The sequence below is a fragment of the Myotis brandtii genome, unplaced genomic scaffold (genome assembly GCF_000412655.1).
Source record: "Myotis brandtii unplaced genomic scaffold, ASM41265v1 scaffold42, whole genome shotgun sequence".
Classification (NCBI taxonomy): Eukaryota; Metazoa; Chordata; class Mammalia; order Chiroptera; family Vespertilionidae; genus Myotis; species Myotis brandtii.
The window spans coordinates 50,826-69,364 of NW_005366108.1; the positions used below are offsets into that span (position 1 = coordinate 50,826).

General features: G+C 36.5%; 1 long non-coding RNA gene across 1 annotated transcript in view; it reads right to left on the reverse strand.

Annotated features, from left to right (window-relative positions):
- Positions 1 to 9,813: 9,813 nt before the first annotated feature.
- Positions 9,814 to 18,539, reverse strand: part of LOC106727387 — a 22,604-nt gene continuing 13,878 nt past the window's right edge. The window contains exon 3 of the long non-coding RNA XR_001363568.1: positions 9,814 to 9,923. This is a non-coding gene — a long non-coding RNA (uncharacterized LOC106727387). The remainder of the gene's footprint in view (positions 9,924 to 18,539) is intronic.

Consider the following 18,539-nt stretch of genomic DNA (forward strand, 5'->3'; position numbering starts at 1 on the left):
CAGGAACTTTAGCCTTTATAAGCCATAGGGAAAGGAACCCAGTGGGACTTTTTTCCCCTCCCTACTTGGAAGTCCATTCTGTGGGACTCTTCCCCCTCCCTACGTGGGAGTCTGTACTTGTTCTTCAATAAATCTCCATCTTTGCTATATCACTTTCTGTCCGTGGATTCATTCTTCGAGTCTGGCGGACAAAGAATGAGGGTTCCTGTCCAAAAATTCGGTATCACCTGGTTTGGATCAAATAAGGAATAGAGTAAAAGTAGGGTGGTCACCAAAAAGGTTATTAATGTAGGTTTTCAAATAAACAGATTTTTAATGAGTTGCAACAGAAGTGGAATTGAAAGTTTTCAACAGAAGACATGAATGAAGGAAGAATCTAAAAAGATACTGAATATCTTTTCAATGCAAAAAAGGAACAACTCAGATCTCATTTTTAGAAAGATACGTGATTAATCCTGCATTAAATCATACTTTGCTCAGATTACTAGCATCATCAGTAGTGAAATAATGGTCATCAGCCCAATTAGATTCTGGACTTCTGCCCTTGCTTCTCTGCCCCAAATCTGGGCTAGGACACCTGCTGCCTTATCTTTTTTGATGCCTACGGTCTGTGAGTCCTTGTTCTGGTTTGGGTTTCAGTACTCCCTGCTCTGAAGCTGCCTGCTGGACGGCTCTGCCTGCTAGAATCCATCTGACCGTCAGGTATATCCGGCACGACCCTGACTGAACACTGTATGCCATAGAGTATGTACTCTATGCTGGATTCCTCTCATCTCTTGCTCCCAATGTAGGTAGTGTGTTTGATATCCGCTTCCTGGATATTTATATACTGTCTTTCCTTCAGAATTACCATGCTTTCTATTGCTATATTTCTAACCTTCTTGGATATTACTGAAACATAAGGAATAAAGTGACATTGGAGTGTAGAAGCAAAAGGAGTTAAAAATGACTCTAAGATTCTATTTTTTTGTTACTGGATGAAACACATACTAGAAATTGGAGGTCAGAAGGAAGACCTGGTTTTACAGAGTTTTATTTTTAAAAAAAGGATTTTAAAATAAAATATAAGTAATATTAATATACTTTGGCTTGATTTTGTATGAATTTGTGTATTTTCACTAAATTGATTAAAGCAAGGGTGCCTTTATAGTCCCACTTCTTTTTTCAATGTAATTATTCTGATTAAATTACTAAGGCCTGCATCACATTTTAAATTTGAGTTTGGATATTCACACCTTTTCTACCTTCTATTACAGTAATAATGTGAACCCAGTAAAGCTGCTGTCCCAATGATATCTCTCTTATATAATAAATATTCAAATATTAAATAATTTTTAAATAATTTATGATTTTCCAAAATAATCTAGTTCCTTTCAATATACAATAAATAATTGATATAGCAATCAGTGCTTCCTATTTGTATATATAGGTGATTATTTTAATGAATTGATTTTAGGGAAATCATGGTTCAAGATAGCTCAATTCACTGTGCTTTATTGAAATTCTATCATCATAATGCAGGAGCCTTAAATGATACATTTGAAGGCTTCCTGTGCAACAGTAATTTGATTTTTAGTGAAGTAGATGTAAATGACTAGAGCAATACACTAATTCTGAATACCGCACATAAAAGTTTTCAAAAAAAGATATTAAAATGTCCTTCTATTATAATGGGAAGTCTAAATTGAAAAAAGGCTCTAATCATTTCAGTGAATTCTCACAGCTGATCACAATAAAATATCTTAAATCCTGACATTTTAGTCTGACAAATATTTTCTAAGGTTATTCAAAGCCTAGATATAAAACAATGACTGGATTTTTTCTGCTATTATAGTGTTTCAGTCCTCTTCCAGCTTCCTGTATTCAGAGACCATGCTTAAGCAGCCTCAAATTCAGATAACTCTATTTTCTTCTAAAGCATAATGCCTGACAGAAGAATCAGTTTGCACACGATTTTCTTAGGCAATGTAAAATATACCAAAAATGATTATATTAGTTATATTGTGCACTCTGTCAAGTTCTATTTTTGCAACTTACAGACAGGCTTTTGTGACATTTTTATTTTACACTGTGATTCCAAATTGACTCTGCCTAAGTCCTCTATCTAACATATTTGTCTAAGGTGCAAGCAAACTAAAGAACATTTACATGCCCTATTAGTACAGATAATTGCTAAACTGAATGGATAATTTTAAGAACAATTTAAAAACAATACCAGAAAAGGTAAGTTGCACGTTGACATACAGAGAAACATACAGAATTGGTTAGTATATATTTGCAATAGCTCATCAAATTCTAGACTCTAGACTCTAGAGCCAGAATTAAAATGGCTTAGAAGACTTGTGCCTCATTGCAATGAAAATCTTAGAATATTATTAAATAGTGCTTAACCTCTTAAAAATGTTTTTCCTTAATTATTACTTTATATCATTAATATTTAGCATATTCTATTCAATAGCAACACTTATTTAAATTTGAAAGCTTTTTCATGACATATGATCTAATAATTGAGAGACAGTGAGTGTGGTGTCGGAGTGGAAATGAACATTAACTGCTGTGATTTCTCAGAGGTAGAGGAATACTCTATCTGAAGTTCTGAGTAAATTCTCACAGAGAAGAGACATATTTGAAATGAATATGTACCTCATAGAAAGAGCTGTTTCTTTTGCTTTGTTTTTTTGTATAATCATAATGAGAATTAGATTGAGGTCTTGAAGGACGGGAGTGATTTTTCCTGTCAGAGGAAATCTGAAGGACCATAAACGCAGGAAAGTTATTTAAGATCTAGAGTCTGAAGATATAAAGCTGTTGGGAGGTCATATGCTAAATTTGATTACAAGCAATACATTTTCACCTGTGCACTAAATATTATTCATGTTATCTTTCTTTGAAGATAGTTTTTCCAATAAAACTCTATCCAACTGCCCTAGCTGGTTTCACTCAGTGGATAGAGCATCGGCCTGTGGACTGAAGGGTCCCGCATTTGATTCCAGTCAAGGGCACATGTCCAGGTTGTGGGCTCAGTCCTCAGTAGGGGATGTGCAGGAGGCAGCCAATCCATGATTCTCTCTCATCATTGATGTTCTATCTCTCTCCCTCTCCCTTTCTAAAATCAATAAAAATGTATTTAAAAAAATAAAATCCAAGATTTAGATTTCTGGCTTTATATCCATCCTTTATTTCCCTTTCCCAACTCACTTCCAATTAATGTATCTAACTAATAAAAGCCATCACAAAGGATCAAAATAGTTCTTCTGAAATTGTTGTCTAGTTCAGAAAAGACTTTTAGACAATCCTGCTTCCCAAAACACTGCCAACTGACAAAGAGGAGGTATCACCTAGCTCTGTTTCCTGATACAAGGCAGTTTGAAAAAGAACTTTTCACATTACCTTTTAATAGCATGAAGTACTACTAAGCAACTCAGTAAGAAATTCAGTAAAGGTAATGTAAACTAGAACCATACAAAAATGGAACATTTACTATTTTCTGACATAGATATACACATCTCTACTTAGAAAAGTGTTTTATTTTATTTTGTTTTATTTATATGAGTCCTTACCCCAGGAATCAACTTATTCAAACTTCATTTTGTTTTGATCTTTGTAATTTATTGACAAGATCCTAGTGCATCTACTATAAGATTTTTACCCTTTTTTGACCCCAAACAATACAATTTCTCACCTAATGATCCAAAGTTTTTGGGGTACTGATAGAATTTGGTAATTCTACAGACCTACTCATCATATGGCTATATGATTTCTTAATAAAATAAATTTTTTACTGTATCTTAAATACTTTCTATTTAGCAATAGAAAACTGGTAAGAAAAACTTTGAAATTGTTGGTGTCATGTGATAGGAAAAAAAATGCGTGCATGCTTGTGTATGTTTGTGTGAGTTTATGTGAAAAACCACTTTTGTAAATCATTCTTTTTTACATTCTCAAATCTTCCTTCTCCATATTTTTCCATTCCCATTTTGCATGTTTATTTTATAAATTTTCTTGCTTAAAACCTGCTTCTTATCTTTTTTCAACTTGTTTCTTCATATTTAAATTTGGTGTAAGACAGTATAAGCAGGTTTGGTGATGGTTTCTCCTAGGATTGTTTTACACAGGGACACTATAATTTTAAGCAATATTATGTACTTAAGAAAATTGATTGCCAAGAAAGAATTTGCTGATTTAGCAAACTTAAATTGATTGATGATTCCACAACTAATAACATATTTCATATTGGAACCCCAAATAAGCTATGTAGCTCTAAATTCATATTCTTATAATTAAAAATAGAATCCTATATAGTTCAATCACTATAATATGGCTACCTATGTGCAATTACTTTTTTTCAAATTTTCTACATTAATATTTAGAAGTGCCATAATTAAAAGGGTCCATAAGTGGTAATGTTGTATGGCCACCGCATCACCACATGGGATAACTGAGTCCTACTAGAATTAATTGGTTTGCAAAATGTTAAAACATCTGTGCCCAGCCAGAGTGACTCAGTGATTGAGCATTGACCTATGAACCAGAAGGTCACAGTTAGATTCCCTTCAGGGCACATGCCTGAGTTGTGGGCTCGATCCCCAGTAGGGGGCATGCAGGAGGCAGCCAATCAATGATTCTCTTTCATCATTGATGTTTCTATCTCCCTCTCACTTCCTCTCTGAAATAAGTAAAAATATATTTTAAAAACAAACAAACAAAAAAACCCAAAACGGTTTTGCTCAGTGGTTGAAGCATTGCTGGTTTGATCCCCAGCCCAGTCAGGGCACACACTTGTGGGAAGCAACCAATTGAAATGTCTCTCTCACATCAATGTTTCTCTCTACCCTCTTTTCCTCCTTTCCACTCTCTCTAAAAAGTAGAAATTTGATGGTATGATCAATGCTTCTCAGAGGGAAGGTAGGGGAGGGCAGGGGTAAGCGGGAGAGATCAACCAAAGAACTTGTATGCATGCATATAAGCATAACTAATGGACACAGACACCAGGAGGGTGAGGGCATGAGCAATGGTGGTGGTGGTGGTGGGGGTAATAGGGAGATAAGGACACAGATGTAATACCTTACTCAATAAAGAAAATTTTAAAAAAGCAATAGGAAAAAACATCCTCGGGTGAGGATTCAAAACAATGTTAAAAAAACTTTTTCATGCCATAACCTGTATTAGAACTCAGGTATCCCCATCATGAAACTAATGTTTTCTCACTATGTCAGTAAATGCAATTATGGCCACTTAACCACTTTATAACACATCAAATACCCAATGTACCAAAACGAGATTTTGAATAATTATTTAATGTGATTTGTAAATTATGAAATGATGTATAAACCTATAAGATAATAAATCAGTATGTTTTAAGCAGCTAAGTTTGTGGTAATTTATATAGCTTCAATAGAAAACCAAACACTCCAATCATCACATGTCATTCAATTTAAAGAGAATTACACATATATCTGATTCACTTGTTATGCATTCATTTAAAAATCATATTATATTTATGGTTTCAGATTAAATTCCAAAAATTAGGTTGACATTTTGGGTTATTTATCCATCACATATACTTTCTTCAAAAAACAAAAACCCAAACTCCCTAATTTACTCAGATATGTATCTCTTCCTCATGCAGATATGTGACAGGATAGAACTCCTAGCCACCAACTCCAGGGATAGTTCTTATTGGTGTAAAAGTAATTTAATTTCACTTCTAGTTTCTATATTAGAAATATGCATGTTACCCAGTTGGGCTTCTTTAAAATCTTCCTTCAAGTCCACAGAAAAGATTTTCCCTTTTCCTGTCTTCAACATTATCATGTTTTCATATGATGTCTAAGAAATGCTAATATTCTAAGGATAAATTGAAGGACAATAATAGATGGTAAAACATAAAAAAGACCTGAATTTAATAGTGGTGGTAATGAAACAACCAACCTTGTATGTTGCTTCACTTTTGACTTCTTATATAGTTAATCAGTTTTGTTACTCTTTAAGCCATGTTGGATTCACATTCCTATTACTTGTAGTCTAAATATCTAACTAATGTCTAAAAATACCTTGTACTATGGCCCTACTCACCAATTACTAGATGTACTATTTTATTTGCAAAAACATTAACATTTTCTATGACTTACTTTGCACAAAGAATTGTTTTGACAACTAACTGGTGTAATATAATATATACTAGAGGCCCAGTGCTTGAAATTTGTGCACGGGGATCGGGGGCATCCCTCAGCCTGCAACCTCTCACAATCCAGGACCTCAGGGGATGTCCGACTCACTGCATGATTGGGCCTGAACCAGCAGTCGGACATCCTTCTCACAATCCAGGACCACTGGCTCCTAACTGCTCGCCTGCCTGCCTGCCTGATCTCCCCAAACCACTTGCCTGCCAGTCTGATCACCCCTAACCACTCACCTGACTGCCTGATTGCCTTTAACTGCTCGCCTACCTGGTCACCCCTGATCACCTCAGCCTTGGCCCCTGTTGCCACGGCTTCATCCAGAAGGTCGTTTGAAAGGATGTCGGGAATGACATCTTTGGTTGTCTGGTCTAATTAGCATATTATGCTTTTATTATTATAGATGAGTGTATTTTGATATTACAAAGTTGCAAAGGACTATCATCACCAGTAATGACGATAAACTCAATGAGTAACATGAATCACTATATTTGTTTTTAGAGTCAGTTGTATTTCTCAATAATCTGCCTCTATCAAGAATACCTAATTTTATAATTTCTTATTAATTGAAAAAAACCCTAATGCACAAATCTGGTCTAGCCATCGCCTGTAAAATAAACCATTACTAAAATTGAATTAGAAGAATCCCAAATCACACTTCATGTATGTAAGTCACAACTGACTAAATTAATTATAACACTATGAAGACACCCTACTATGATCCACTCTGAGTCCTCTTTCAACATAACCAGTCTTATGAATTACTCATTAGTTTTTAAACATTTGTTTTCCTATAACTTTGTATCTATGTTGTTAAATTATCACATTCAATATCTTTCTCAAGGAATTTTAATAAATTGCCATCTGTTAATCTGTTGATTTTTATTTTAATGGCAAAACTTAAAAATACTTATTAGTGTTATTTGACTATTTACATTACATACGCACTTTATATTCAAGTCCACTTATTTGAATCTTAATTATTTTGGGAAACTTCTCAATTTTTTTTACCTTTAAAATGTCTATCAAAACCCTAAACTTTTCTACATCTCTAATTGACCATACAACCATTTTTCTCTATTTTTTTACTTAGTCTCTACTAAAAATTTTCCTTCTGTATTTATTATACAAGCTAAGAAACATTTTCCCTTTAGTTTTGTTTTTTCATAGAAATGCCTTCTAGGTTATATGATTCTTAGCAGTTGACCTTTATAATCTGAATACTCCCAAGGTTTCAGATGCAGAGTAACTTGTAAGGCTTATGCAACTTGGTGAAGAAGGTGTTTCTCAGATGTTCTCACAGAAATATGGGCATTTAAATATTTTATGTTGGAGCATAAGAGGGCACCCCTTTTATTGATGTCCTGTCTGCCTTTATCCTTCTCTCAGATGTGAGTGTACTGCTCACCTAAGTTTCAGGATTACTTTATTTCAGCTTTACTGTTGCTGAAAGAATGAAAATCTACTTTTACTCCAGTGTGTGTGTGTGTGTGTGTGTGTGTGTGTGTGTGTGTGTGTGTGTTTCCATTTCTCCACTACCCACTAAAGGAGTAATGTGTAATGTGTTTTAACAGTTAGTGAAAAATGTACGTACATAAAGACATGCCTGCTATACACAAATAAGAGGAGTTAGGAAGAGTAAGACTATGTATGTGGCAAATAATGCTAATTAAAAAAATGTAGATAAAATAAAATAATATAGTCTCAAATAGATACTCAGTTAAATTTATGTATTTATTATTTTACATGAAATACATTTTTTTTACTTATTGGGGCAACATTGGTTAATAAATTGATATAGGTTTAAGGTATACAATTCTATAATACATCATCTGTATATTGTATTGTGTGTTCACTACCCAAAGTCAAGTCTCCTTCCATCACCATTTATCCCTACTTTATCCTCTTCTACTCCCCACCCTCTCTTTTCCCTCTGATAATCACCATACTTTTGTCTGTGTCAATGTGGTCTTGTATTTTCCTTTCTTTTTCCTTCTTTCCTTTCCTTTCCTTTCCTTTCCTTTCCTTTCCTTTCCTTTCCTTTCCTTTCCTTTCCTTTCCTTTCCTTTCCTTTCCTTTCCTTTCCTTTCCTTTCCTTTCCTTTCCTTTCCTTTCCTTTCCTTTCCTCTCCTCTCCTCTCCTCTCCTCTCCTCTCCTCTCCTCTCCTTTTCTTTTCTTTTCTTTTCTTTTCTTTCCTTAATCCTTTTACCTTTTTAACCCATCCTCCAAAACCTCTCCTCTCTAACAGCTACCAATCTGTTCTCTGTATCTATGAATCAGTTAATACTTTGTTTGTTAGTTTATTTTGTTCATTAGATTACACATATAAGTGAGATCTTATTGTATTTGTATTTCTCTGACTGGCTTATTTCACTTAGCATAATACTCTCCATGTACATCCATGTTGTTGCAAAGGTAAGATATCTTTTAATGGCCAAGTAGTATTCCATTATGTAAATGTACCACAGCTTTTCTCAAAATTAGTTTTTATTGATTTTAGAGAAAGGAAAAGAAAGAGAGAGAGAAACATTGATGGGTTACCTCCTGCAAGCCCCCTGCTGAAGATAGAGTCCACCACGTGGGCATGTGCCCTGACTGGGAATCAAATGTTGACCACTCAGTGCATGGGACTATACTCAGTTAACTGAGCCACACTGGCTAGGACTACCACAGCTCTTTTATCCACTCATCTATTGAGAGACACCTGGGCTGATTCCAAATTTTGGCAATTGTAAATAATCCTGCAATGAACATAAGGATGCATATATTCTTTTGAATCAGTGTTTCAGGCTTCTTCAGATATATTCTCAGAGGGGAAATACCTGGGTCATAAGGAAGTTCCATTTTCAATTATTTAAGGAAACTTGATACTCCTTTCCACAGTGTCTGTACCAATCTTCATTCCCACCAAGTGTGCACAAGAGTTCCCTTTTCTATACATTCGTGTCAACATTTGTTTTTTGTTGATTTATTGATGATATTTTGCTGTTGTATGATGACCTCATTGTGTTTTTGTAAAACTTTATTTTTATTTTTTTCACTATTAAAGATGTCCTTATTTTTGCCCCCTCACTCTCTTCTCTCATTGTGGTTTTATAATTTGCATTTCTGTGATGATTAGTGATGTTGAGAATTTTTTAATATATCTATTGGCTCTCTGTATGTCCTCTATAGAGAAATGTATGTTTAAGTCCTTTGTCCATTATTAAATTGGATTTTTTTGGTGTTGAGTTGTATAAATTCTTTATAAATTTTGAATATTAACCCTGTATCAGATGTGTCATTGGCAAATATGTTCTCCCATTTAGTGGGTTGTCTTTCCATCATATTTATGGTTTCTATTGCTCTGCAAAAACTTTTTAGTTTGATGTAGTCCCATTTTCTTTCTATCTTCCTTCCTTTCTTTTTTTCTTCTTTTTCTTTTTCTTTTTTTTTCTTGCTCCAGGAAATATAACAGAAAAAATATTGTTACGAGAAATGTCTGAGATATTACTGTCTGTGTGCTCTTCTAAGATTTTTATGGCTTCAAGTATTGCATTTAAGCCATTAGTCTATTTTAAGTTTATTCTTGTGCGTAATGTAAGATGATCTAGTTTCATTTTTTGCATGTATGTGTTTTTTTCAATACCATTTATTGACTAGACACTCTTTACCTCATTGTATGTTCTTGCCTCCTTTGTCAAATACTAATTGACTATAAAAGTGTGGGTTTATTTATGGTTCTCTATTTTGTCCCACTAATATCTGTTTTTATGCCAGTACTATGCTGAATTTATTAGTATGACCTTCTAGTATAGTTTCATATCAGGTTGCATAATTTTTCCAATTTTTTTCTTCTTCCTCAAGATTTCTTTGGCTATTGCAGTTCTTTTTTGTTCCATATAAATATTTAGATTATTTGTTCTAGCTCTGTGAAACATGCCTTTGGCATCTTGATAGGAATTGCATTGAATCTAGATTGCTCTGGATAGTATGGATATTTTAATGATATTAATTCTTCCTATCAATGAACATGTTATTTGCTTCCACTATTTCTATTTTATTTAATTTCTTTTTAGTGCCTTATAATTTTTCAAGCACTGACATTTTATATCACTGGTTGAATTTAATTCTAGGTATTTTATTTTTTATGCAATTGTAAATGAGATTGCTTTCTTAGTTTACCTTACTTATTGTTGTTTGTTGATGTATGAAAAAACAATTGATTTATGGGTATTTATTTTGTATCCTGCTACTTTATCAGTTCATTTATCTGTTCTGGTAATTTTTTGGTGGAATCTTTAGATTTCTCTATATACAGAATTATGTCATCTGCATATAGTGACAGTTTTAGCTTTTCCTTTTCAATTTGGATGTCTTTGTTTCTTCTTTTTGACTGATTGCTGTAGCTAGGACTTCCAGTACCATGTTGATGAAAGCAGACATCCCTGCCTTTTTCCCAATCTTAAGGGAAACACTTGTAGTTGTTGACTATTGAGTATGATGTTGACTGTGGTTTTATCATATATGGCCTTTAATATGTTAAGGTATGTTTCTTCTATTCCCAGTTTGCTGATAGTTTTTATCATAAATAGTGCTGAATTTTAACAAATGTTTTTTTTTCTACATCTATGGATATGTTCATGTGATTTTTATCCTTCATTTTGTTTATATGGTATATCACACTTATTGATTTGCACATACTTTTACCAACCTTGCATCCTTGGAATAAATCTCACTTGATAATGGTGTATGATCTTTTTAATTTATTGTTGGATCTGGTTTGTTAATGTTTTGTTGAGGATTTTAGCATTTTTTTCATCAGGGATATTGGCCTATAATTTTCTTTCTTTGAGTGTCTTTATATAGTTTCTGAATTATGATAATGCTGACCTCATAAAATGAGCTTGGGACTCTTACCTCCTATTGAATTTTTTTTTAATAGTCTTAGAAAGATAGTTGTTCTTTTTTTTGTTTTTTGTTTTTTAAATATATTTTATTGATTTTATTACAGAGAGGAAGGGAGAGGGATAGAGAGTTAGAAACATCAATGAGAGAGAAACATCGATCAGCTGCCTCCTGCACACCCCCCACTGGGGATGTGCCTGCAACCAAGGTACATGCCCTTGACCGGAATCGAACCCGGGACCCCTCAGTCTGCAGGCCGACGCTCTATCCACTGAGCCAAACCTGTCAGGCAGTAGTTGTTTGTTTTTTGAATGTTTGGTAAAATTCCCCTGTGAAACCATTTGTCCTAGACTTTTGTTTATAGGGAGTTTTTAATTACTGCTTCAATTTCATTAATTGTAATCAGTTAATTCAGAGTTTCTGAAACTTCCTGATTCAGCTTTGGAAGATTGTATGCTTCTATGAATTTATCTATTTCTTTAAGATTGTCCAACTTGTTGCCATATAGTTGTTTGTAATATTTTCTTACAACATTTTTGTTGTCAGTTGTCACTCCTTTCATTTCCAATATTATTTTCTTAGGTCTTGTCTCTTTTTTCTTGATGAGTCTGTTTGTCATCTTATTTATGTTTTTAAAGAACTAGTTCTTGGTTTCATTGGTCTTTCGTATTGTTTGTTAGACCCTATTTTGTTTATTTCCACTCTGATCATTATTTTCTTCCTTCTACTACTTTGGACTTTGTTGTTCTTTATCAAGTCCCTTTAAGTATAAAGTTAGAAGGTTTATTTGAGATTTTTTCTTGTTTCTTGAAGTAGGCCTGTAATGCTTTGAATTTCACTCTTAGGACTGCTTTTTCTATGTCCCATAGGTCATGGGTTGTTGTATTCTCATTTTCATTTGTTTCACAGTGTCTTCTTATTTCTCATTGTTAACCCATTGTTTAGTAACATATTATTTAGCTTCCAGGTTTTTGTGTGTTTTCAATTTTCCTTTTGTGATTGACTTCTAGTTTCAGACCATTATGGTCGGAGAGTATTTTTTATATGATTTTAACCTCTCTAAATTTATTGAGACTTGTTTTGTGTTCTAACATGTGATCTACCCTAGAAAATATTTCATGTGCACTTGAAAATAATGTATATCCTGCTACTGTGGGGTGAAATGCTCTGAAGAGATCAATTAAATCTTATTTAATGTGTCATTTAAGACCACTCTTATTGTTGATTTTTTGTCTGGGATATCTAATCATTGATTTTAAAGGGTGTTAAAATCCCTACTATGATGGTTTACTGATAATCTCTGTTTGTTTTTATCAAGATTTTCTTTATATACTTAGATGCTCCTATGTTACATGTATGATATTTACAAGGATTATATCCTGTTGTTGGATTTATCCCTTTATCATTATACAGTATCTTTCTTTGTCTTTTATTATAGCCTTTGTTTTAAAGTCTGTTTTTCAGATATAAGTATTGCTACCTCAGCTGTTTTTGGTTTATTTGTTTTTTCATGAAATATTATTCTCTTTTTCTTTATCTTTAATCTCTGTATACCTTTCCTTCTGAAGTGGGTCTCTTGTAGACAGCATATATATGGGTCTTGTTTTCTTATACATTCAGCTAACCTATACCTTTTGATTGAAGCATTTAAGAAATTGATATTTAAAGTGATTATTTATAGGTATGTATTCATTGCTATTTTATTCTTTTAACTAGGTTCCTCTTTCTTTCTTCTTTTTTCTCCTTCTTCTTTAATAAGACCCTTTAACATTTACTGTAATACTTTTTTGCTGGTAATTAACTCCTTAAGGATTTTCTTGTCTAGGAAGTTCTTTATTTCTCTTTTAACCCTATATAATAAAACCCTAATATGCAAATTGACCAAATGGTGGAATGACCGGTTGCTATGACATGCACTGACCATCAGGGGGCAGACACTCAATGCAGGAGCTGCCCCCTGGTGGTCAGGTGCCCCCACAGGGGGAGCACTGCTCAGCCAGAAGCCAGGATCACAGCTGTCAGGCACTGTGGTGGTAGCAGGAGTCTCTCCCGCCGCCATGGCAGCGCTAAGGACCCCTTGAGGGATGTCTGCCAAAGGGTCCTGGACTGCAAGAGGGCGCAGGCTGGGCTGAGGGACCCCCCACCCTAGTGCACGAATGTTGTGCACCAGACCTCTAGTTTTAAATGATAGCCTTGTTGGGTAAAGTGGTCTCAGTTATAGGCTTTGCTTACCATCACTTTGAGTATTTTATGGCAATCCCCTCTGGCCTGAAATGTTTCTGTTGAGACATTAACTCACAGTCATAGGAGAGTACCTATGGAGATAAGTAACTGTCTTTCTCTTGCTGCTTTTTTGATTTGTTCTTTGTCTTTTACCTATAATGTGTCCTGGTGTGGGCCTCTTTGGGTTAATTTTGTTTGGAGCTATCTGTACTTTCTAGACTTGAATGCCTTTTTCCTTCACCAGGTTCAGAAAATTTTCAACCATATTTCTTCACATAAGTTTTTTTATCCCTTGCTCTTTCTCTTCCCCTTCTGATACCCCTATGATGTAGATGTTGTTATGATCCATGTTGTCCCAAAGGTCCCTTAAACTATATAGAAATAACATTTTCTAGCTCAAAACTAGTTAATTACTGATAACTATCAAAATTAAGGCAAGGTTAATATTTTAATAGAAATAAATATAATGATTATATTTATGTTATCACTGTTAATTGTATTGTTTGTTTTAAATAGACAAAAGTATATCACTAATAACAACAAAGAGCAAACTATTAATAGATAACTGGAGGAATGTGCCAAATGCCTGTTGAATCAGACAAAACTTCCTTGAGTGAAATTATTTGAGCTGAGACTTAAAGGACAAATAGGAGACAATTGGAAAGGAAGACATTTCATGTTTATGAAAGTACATGACATTCAGAAAATTATGAGCAAACCAGTGTGACTGGAGTATAAACTTCTTAGGAGAGACAGGCTGGAATTAAATTATAAAGGAATCCTGAATTCCATACTAAATTCAGAGCGCCCAATTTTGCTGATTTCTGTTTTATTTTATTTTATTTTAAAATAAACATAAACTGCTAATTTATGAGGATTTATGTTTCAGAGCACTAACTTTGGCAGCTTTAAGAAGCATAAAAAAAGGAAGTTGAAGTGTTCTTTGTTATAGGGATAAGTCAAATACTCCATGAATGCTCAAGGAAAAATAGAAGTACACTAAAAAACAGTTTAAAAAAAGTTAATATGACTTAGAGTATAAAAAAATATTCATACACCCACATATTTATTACTAAGAAAAAGGTCTAATGAAAAATTCTTAATCTTAGTGTATTTTAATGATCTGATATTTTTGTATTTCTCCTTCTATTTTTATTTTTAATATATAATGCAATTATGACCCAAAGAATAGACCGCACAGCCAACTGATAACTGATATTCACATTTTGTTTAAATATTGGCAAAATGATTTGAGTTCAGAATTTAAATATGGTGGTAGGAAGGAAAAATTTCTAAGTAATTAATATTCATTCAGTACTCAGTTAAATTTGAAATCCTCCTAAATAAAGTAGTTAAGAATAGAGATAAGTATTTTTTTAGAATTTCAAATATAATACTTATTTAATAAAACCATGCATAAGACACTCACACACACATATACATTTTTAAAAAGCATAAACATATTGAAAAGGTGAAGGGATGAAATATCTAAGCAAATAAATTTAAGATCAGTAGTGTCTGGTAAGCTATTCTCAAAGATTTTAAAATTAATTCATCATAAATTATTTAACCCTCAACAATCAATTCTAAGAGGAAATAAAAATTGCTAATACTTAAAAAGTTATATGTCATTACACAAAATAGTTTCGATGTATTTTCTGAAAAGAGGATTTTCAATAACATTTTATTTCCTTTCATATACTAAAACTAGAGGCCAGGTGCACGAATTTGTGCACCAGTGGGGTCCCTTGGCCTGGCCCGCAGAATTGGGCCAAAACTGGCTCTCTGACACCCCCAAGGGGTCCTGGATTGCGAGAGGGTGCAGGCCAGACCGAGGGACCCCACTGGTGCACTATTGGGGCCAGGGATGGAAGCGGGAGGTTGGCCAGCCAAGGAGGGTCTATAGGAGGGCTCCAGGGCATGTATGGCTCATCTCCCTCCGTCCCAATCAGCCAGACCCAAGCAGCAAGCTCACCTACCCGGTTGGAGCATCTGCCCCCTGGTGGTCAGTGCACATCATAGCGAGCGGTTGAGTGGCCTTAGCATATCATTAACATATTACGCTTTGATTGGTTGCACGGCCATCTAGAAGACTGGACACTTAGCATATTAGGCTTTTATTATATAGGATGAGTTTATTTCCAGAGTCTCCTCTCCCTTGTCATCACAAAAATATAAAATATAGTTGTTTTAAAGCAGTACTGTTAAGACATTAACTTCAGCATAACAAACTATAATAATATTTCCTTAGGTTCCTTGTTAGTTTATTAAATTACAACATCAGTAATTTAGACCCAGAACTCATAGTGAATCCTTATTAACTATATAACAACCAATCATAACGAAAACTTGAGAGAATGTCACTTATAATAATATTAGTACCTCACCATGTTAGCTTACACTCAACTCATGGCAGTTCTTTTTAACACATTTTATACTGGTAAAGTAAAAATGGTTACACCTTTCAAGGTCCTATTTAAATGTCATCTTTCATAAAACATGCCCTGAGTAATTTCAGCCCTTTGCCTTTTCCTGCAAATTCCTACATGTTTTTACTTATAAAATTAAAGTGAATCATATGTTCTTTTTGTGTGCCTTCTGATACTTAACACAAATACGGTCATTTGTCATTGAATAACTACTGTTTAGACCTTTTTTTAACTACTAACTTTCATGCTTTATCATGGAATTCCATGTAATGTTTGTCCACTAGAAAAAAAATTGGCAGCATATTTGAGCATCATTCTGTCCAGATGTTCATGTGCCTATCACACTAAATTGAAAATGGACAGAATCTTGATAAAATGAATCCTATCTAATAAAGAGGAAATATGCTAACTGACCCTCACGCTGTCACAAAGATGGTGGTGCCCACAGCCAATAAGGAGGGAATATGATAATTGACTGCCCTGCCCTAGAAGATGGCAGCGCCCACCGCCTCAAGATGGTGGTGCCCAGTCCCCTCAGCCCCGCTGGGGCGCCTGCCTCTGGAGTCCCCCAGTCTCCTCAGACCCTCAGCTACCCATGGCTGGCCCGAGGTGCAGGTAAGCCTTGGATGTTGGCTGCCCAGCTGCCCAGGGCCGCCCGAGGCTCAGTTAACCAGGGCTGACCGAGGCTTGCGCTGCTGGCAGTGGCAGCAGCAGAGGTGTGATGGGGGCATCGCCTTCCCCTGATCACCGGGTCACCTCTCACCCCTGAGGGCTCCCAGACAGTGAAAGTGGGCAGGCCAGGCTGAGGGACCCCTTTCCAGTGCATAAATTTTCATGCACTGGGTCTCTAGTATAAATATAAATACAATATATATGTAAGTCAAATATAATAATCCAGTTTCCCATTTAGGGCACCCTCTTTCTATTAAACTATTAAGGAAACTAATATAACACTTAGAACATTGTATGGAGCAAAGGAGGAAATTTTGTGTCTTTGAAAAGTATTTATTCTGAACTAATGCAGTCTCTGCCTTATAATAAGGATTCTCTCTAGTGACAGGACAAAGGCATCAACCAGAATTAACAATGCTTTTCCTTGCCTGAGGATCAGACTAACAACACTCCTCTCCCATCTTACATTATGTCTTCAGCAATTTTCCTTCAGGTTACAAGCAACCATTGCTTTCCTGTCTTCCTGCTCAGGAAACAGTTTGTATCCGAAGTTGTTTTACAAACATAATGTCATCTAACATGTTTCAATTTTATAATTTGACTAGTAGCCTGGTGCATGAAATTCATGCATGGGGGTGGGGGGAAAGGGGGCCCCTCAGTCTGGCCTGCACCCTCAATAATCCAGGACCCCTCGGGGAATGTCCGACTGCCTGTTTGTGCCGCACTTTTAACAGATGAAGCTCCAATGTTGTTTCTTTCTTTTCATGCTTAAACCCATTGGAATTAGTAGGTATTCAAAGTGTGTATACATTTGGGGGAGACATATCTCTAGTCAGCAGTGAAAGGAACCAACAGCAGATTTGGAACCCCCAGGCAGGGAACCTCGCTCACTTCCCGCATGTCTCCCCACTCCACTTTCCACATTTGCAGGCAGCAGGAGAATCAATGTTTTCTCTCATTAACTCGGAAAGCACGTCCTGTCACCCGCTGCCTGGCAGGAATACGCTAGGACCCACGTGAGCTAGGCTCAGTCAGGGCAGCTTTTGCTCATGGGTACCGTCACCTAAAGTGCACATTCCTCCTCTGCAGTCGCCCCAACTATCCCACCATTTCACTGAGAGGACGGAACTCCTTGCCTCCTCTGGGTTCCTGATCTGCCCGTGCCTATCAGGTGTGTCTGTCTGCACCTTCTCCTGCCTCAGCACCTGCATTAGCCCCACGGAGGTGATCTCATGGCTGCACTGGCCTCCTTGGGAACAAGGCATCACCACTCCGTCCTCTCACTGTCATCTCACAGGTGCCCACCCTCAGCACCCAGAACACCCAGACACTCTTCAAAGGACATGAGCATGCTGGGGGGACCTGTACATGTCCTGTGGGGGATGTAGGAAAGCTGGGTTGATGGAAGTGTGGTGGAGGGGCAGGGGGAACTTGCACACACCTTGGTCTGAGACTGTTGCAGGCACACGAGGGTGACAGCCTGCTTGGGGATGTTCGCAGGGCAGGCAGGGAGGAGAGGATGTGCACACCAGAGACCTCTGGCTTTGCAGATCCGCAAACCCCCATGGAGTGGCCAGGAGGACGTCAATCTGGCCCGCCAGGTTGGTTGTCCCTTCTATCACGTACCTTCTGGGCCAGGAGGTGGGACTTGTGCAGGCACTCCTTGGCACTTGAGCTTGGCCCACAGGCTCCGGTTGACGTGATCACGGCCCCCATCGCCACTATGTGGGGAGTACAGGCCGCCCTAAACAGGCTCACCTCCTCTGTCCAGAGGCTCTTTTTTATGCTGCCCACTGGTCTGGTGTGGCCTGGGCAGGGCAGGATGCTCATCCTGATTGGCTGGTGAGCATAGCGGAGGGGACGGTCAATTTGCATGTTTCTCTTTTATTATATAGGACTAGAGGCCCAGTGCACAAAAATGTGTGGGACCCCTCGGCAGATAACGACCTGCTGGCTTAGGCCTGCTCCCGCCAGGTGGCAGGCAGTCCCAATCCCTAAGTGCAGCCCCTGGTCAGGCTCAGAGCAGGGCCAATTGGGGAGTTGGGGCGCCACCCCCTGTCGTCAACAGAGCAGGGCGGATCGGGAGGTTGCGATGCCACCCTCAGTAATGCTCAGGGTAGGGCCGATTGGGGGGTTGGGGCACCGCCCC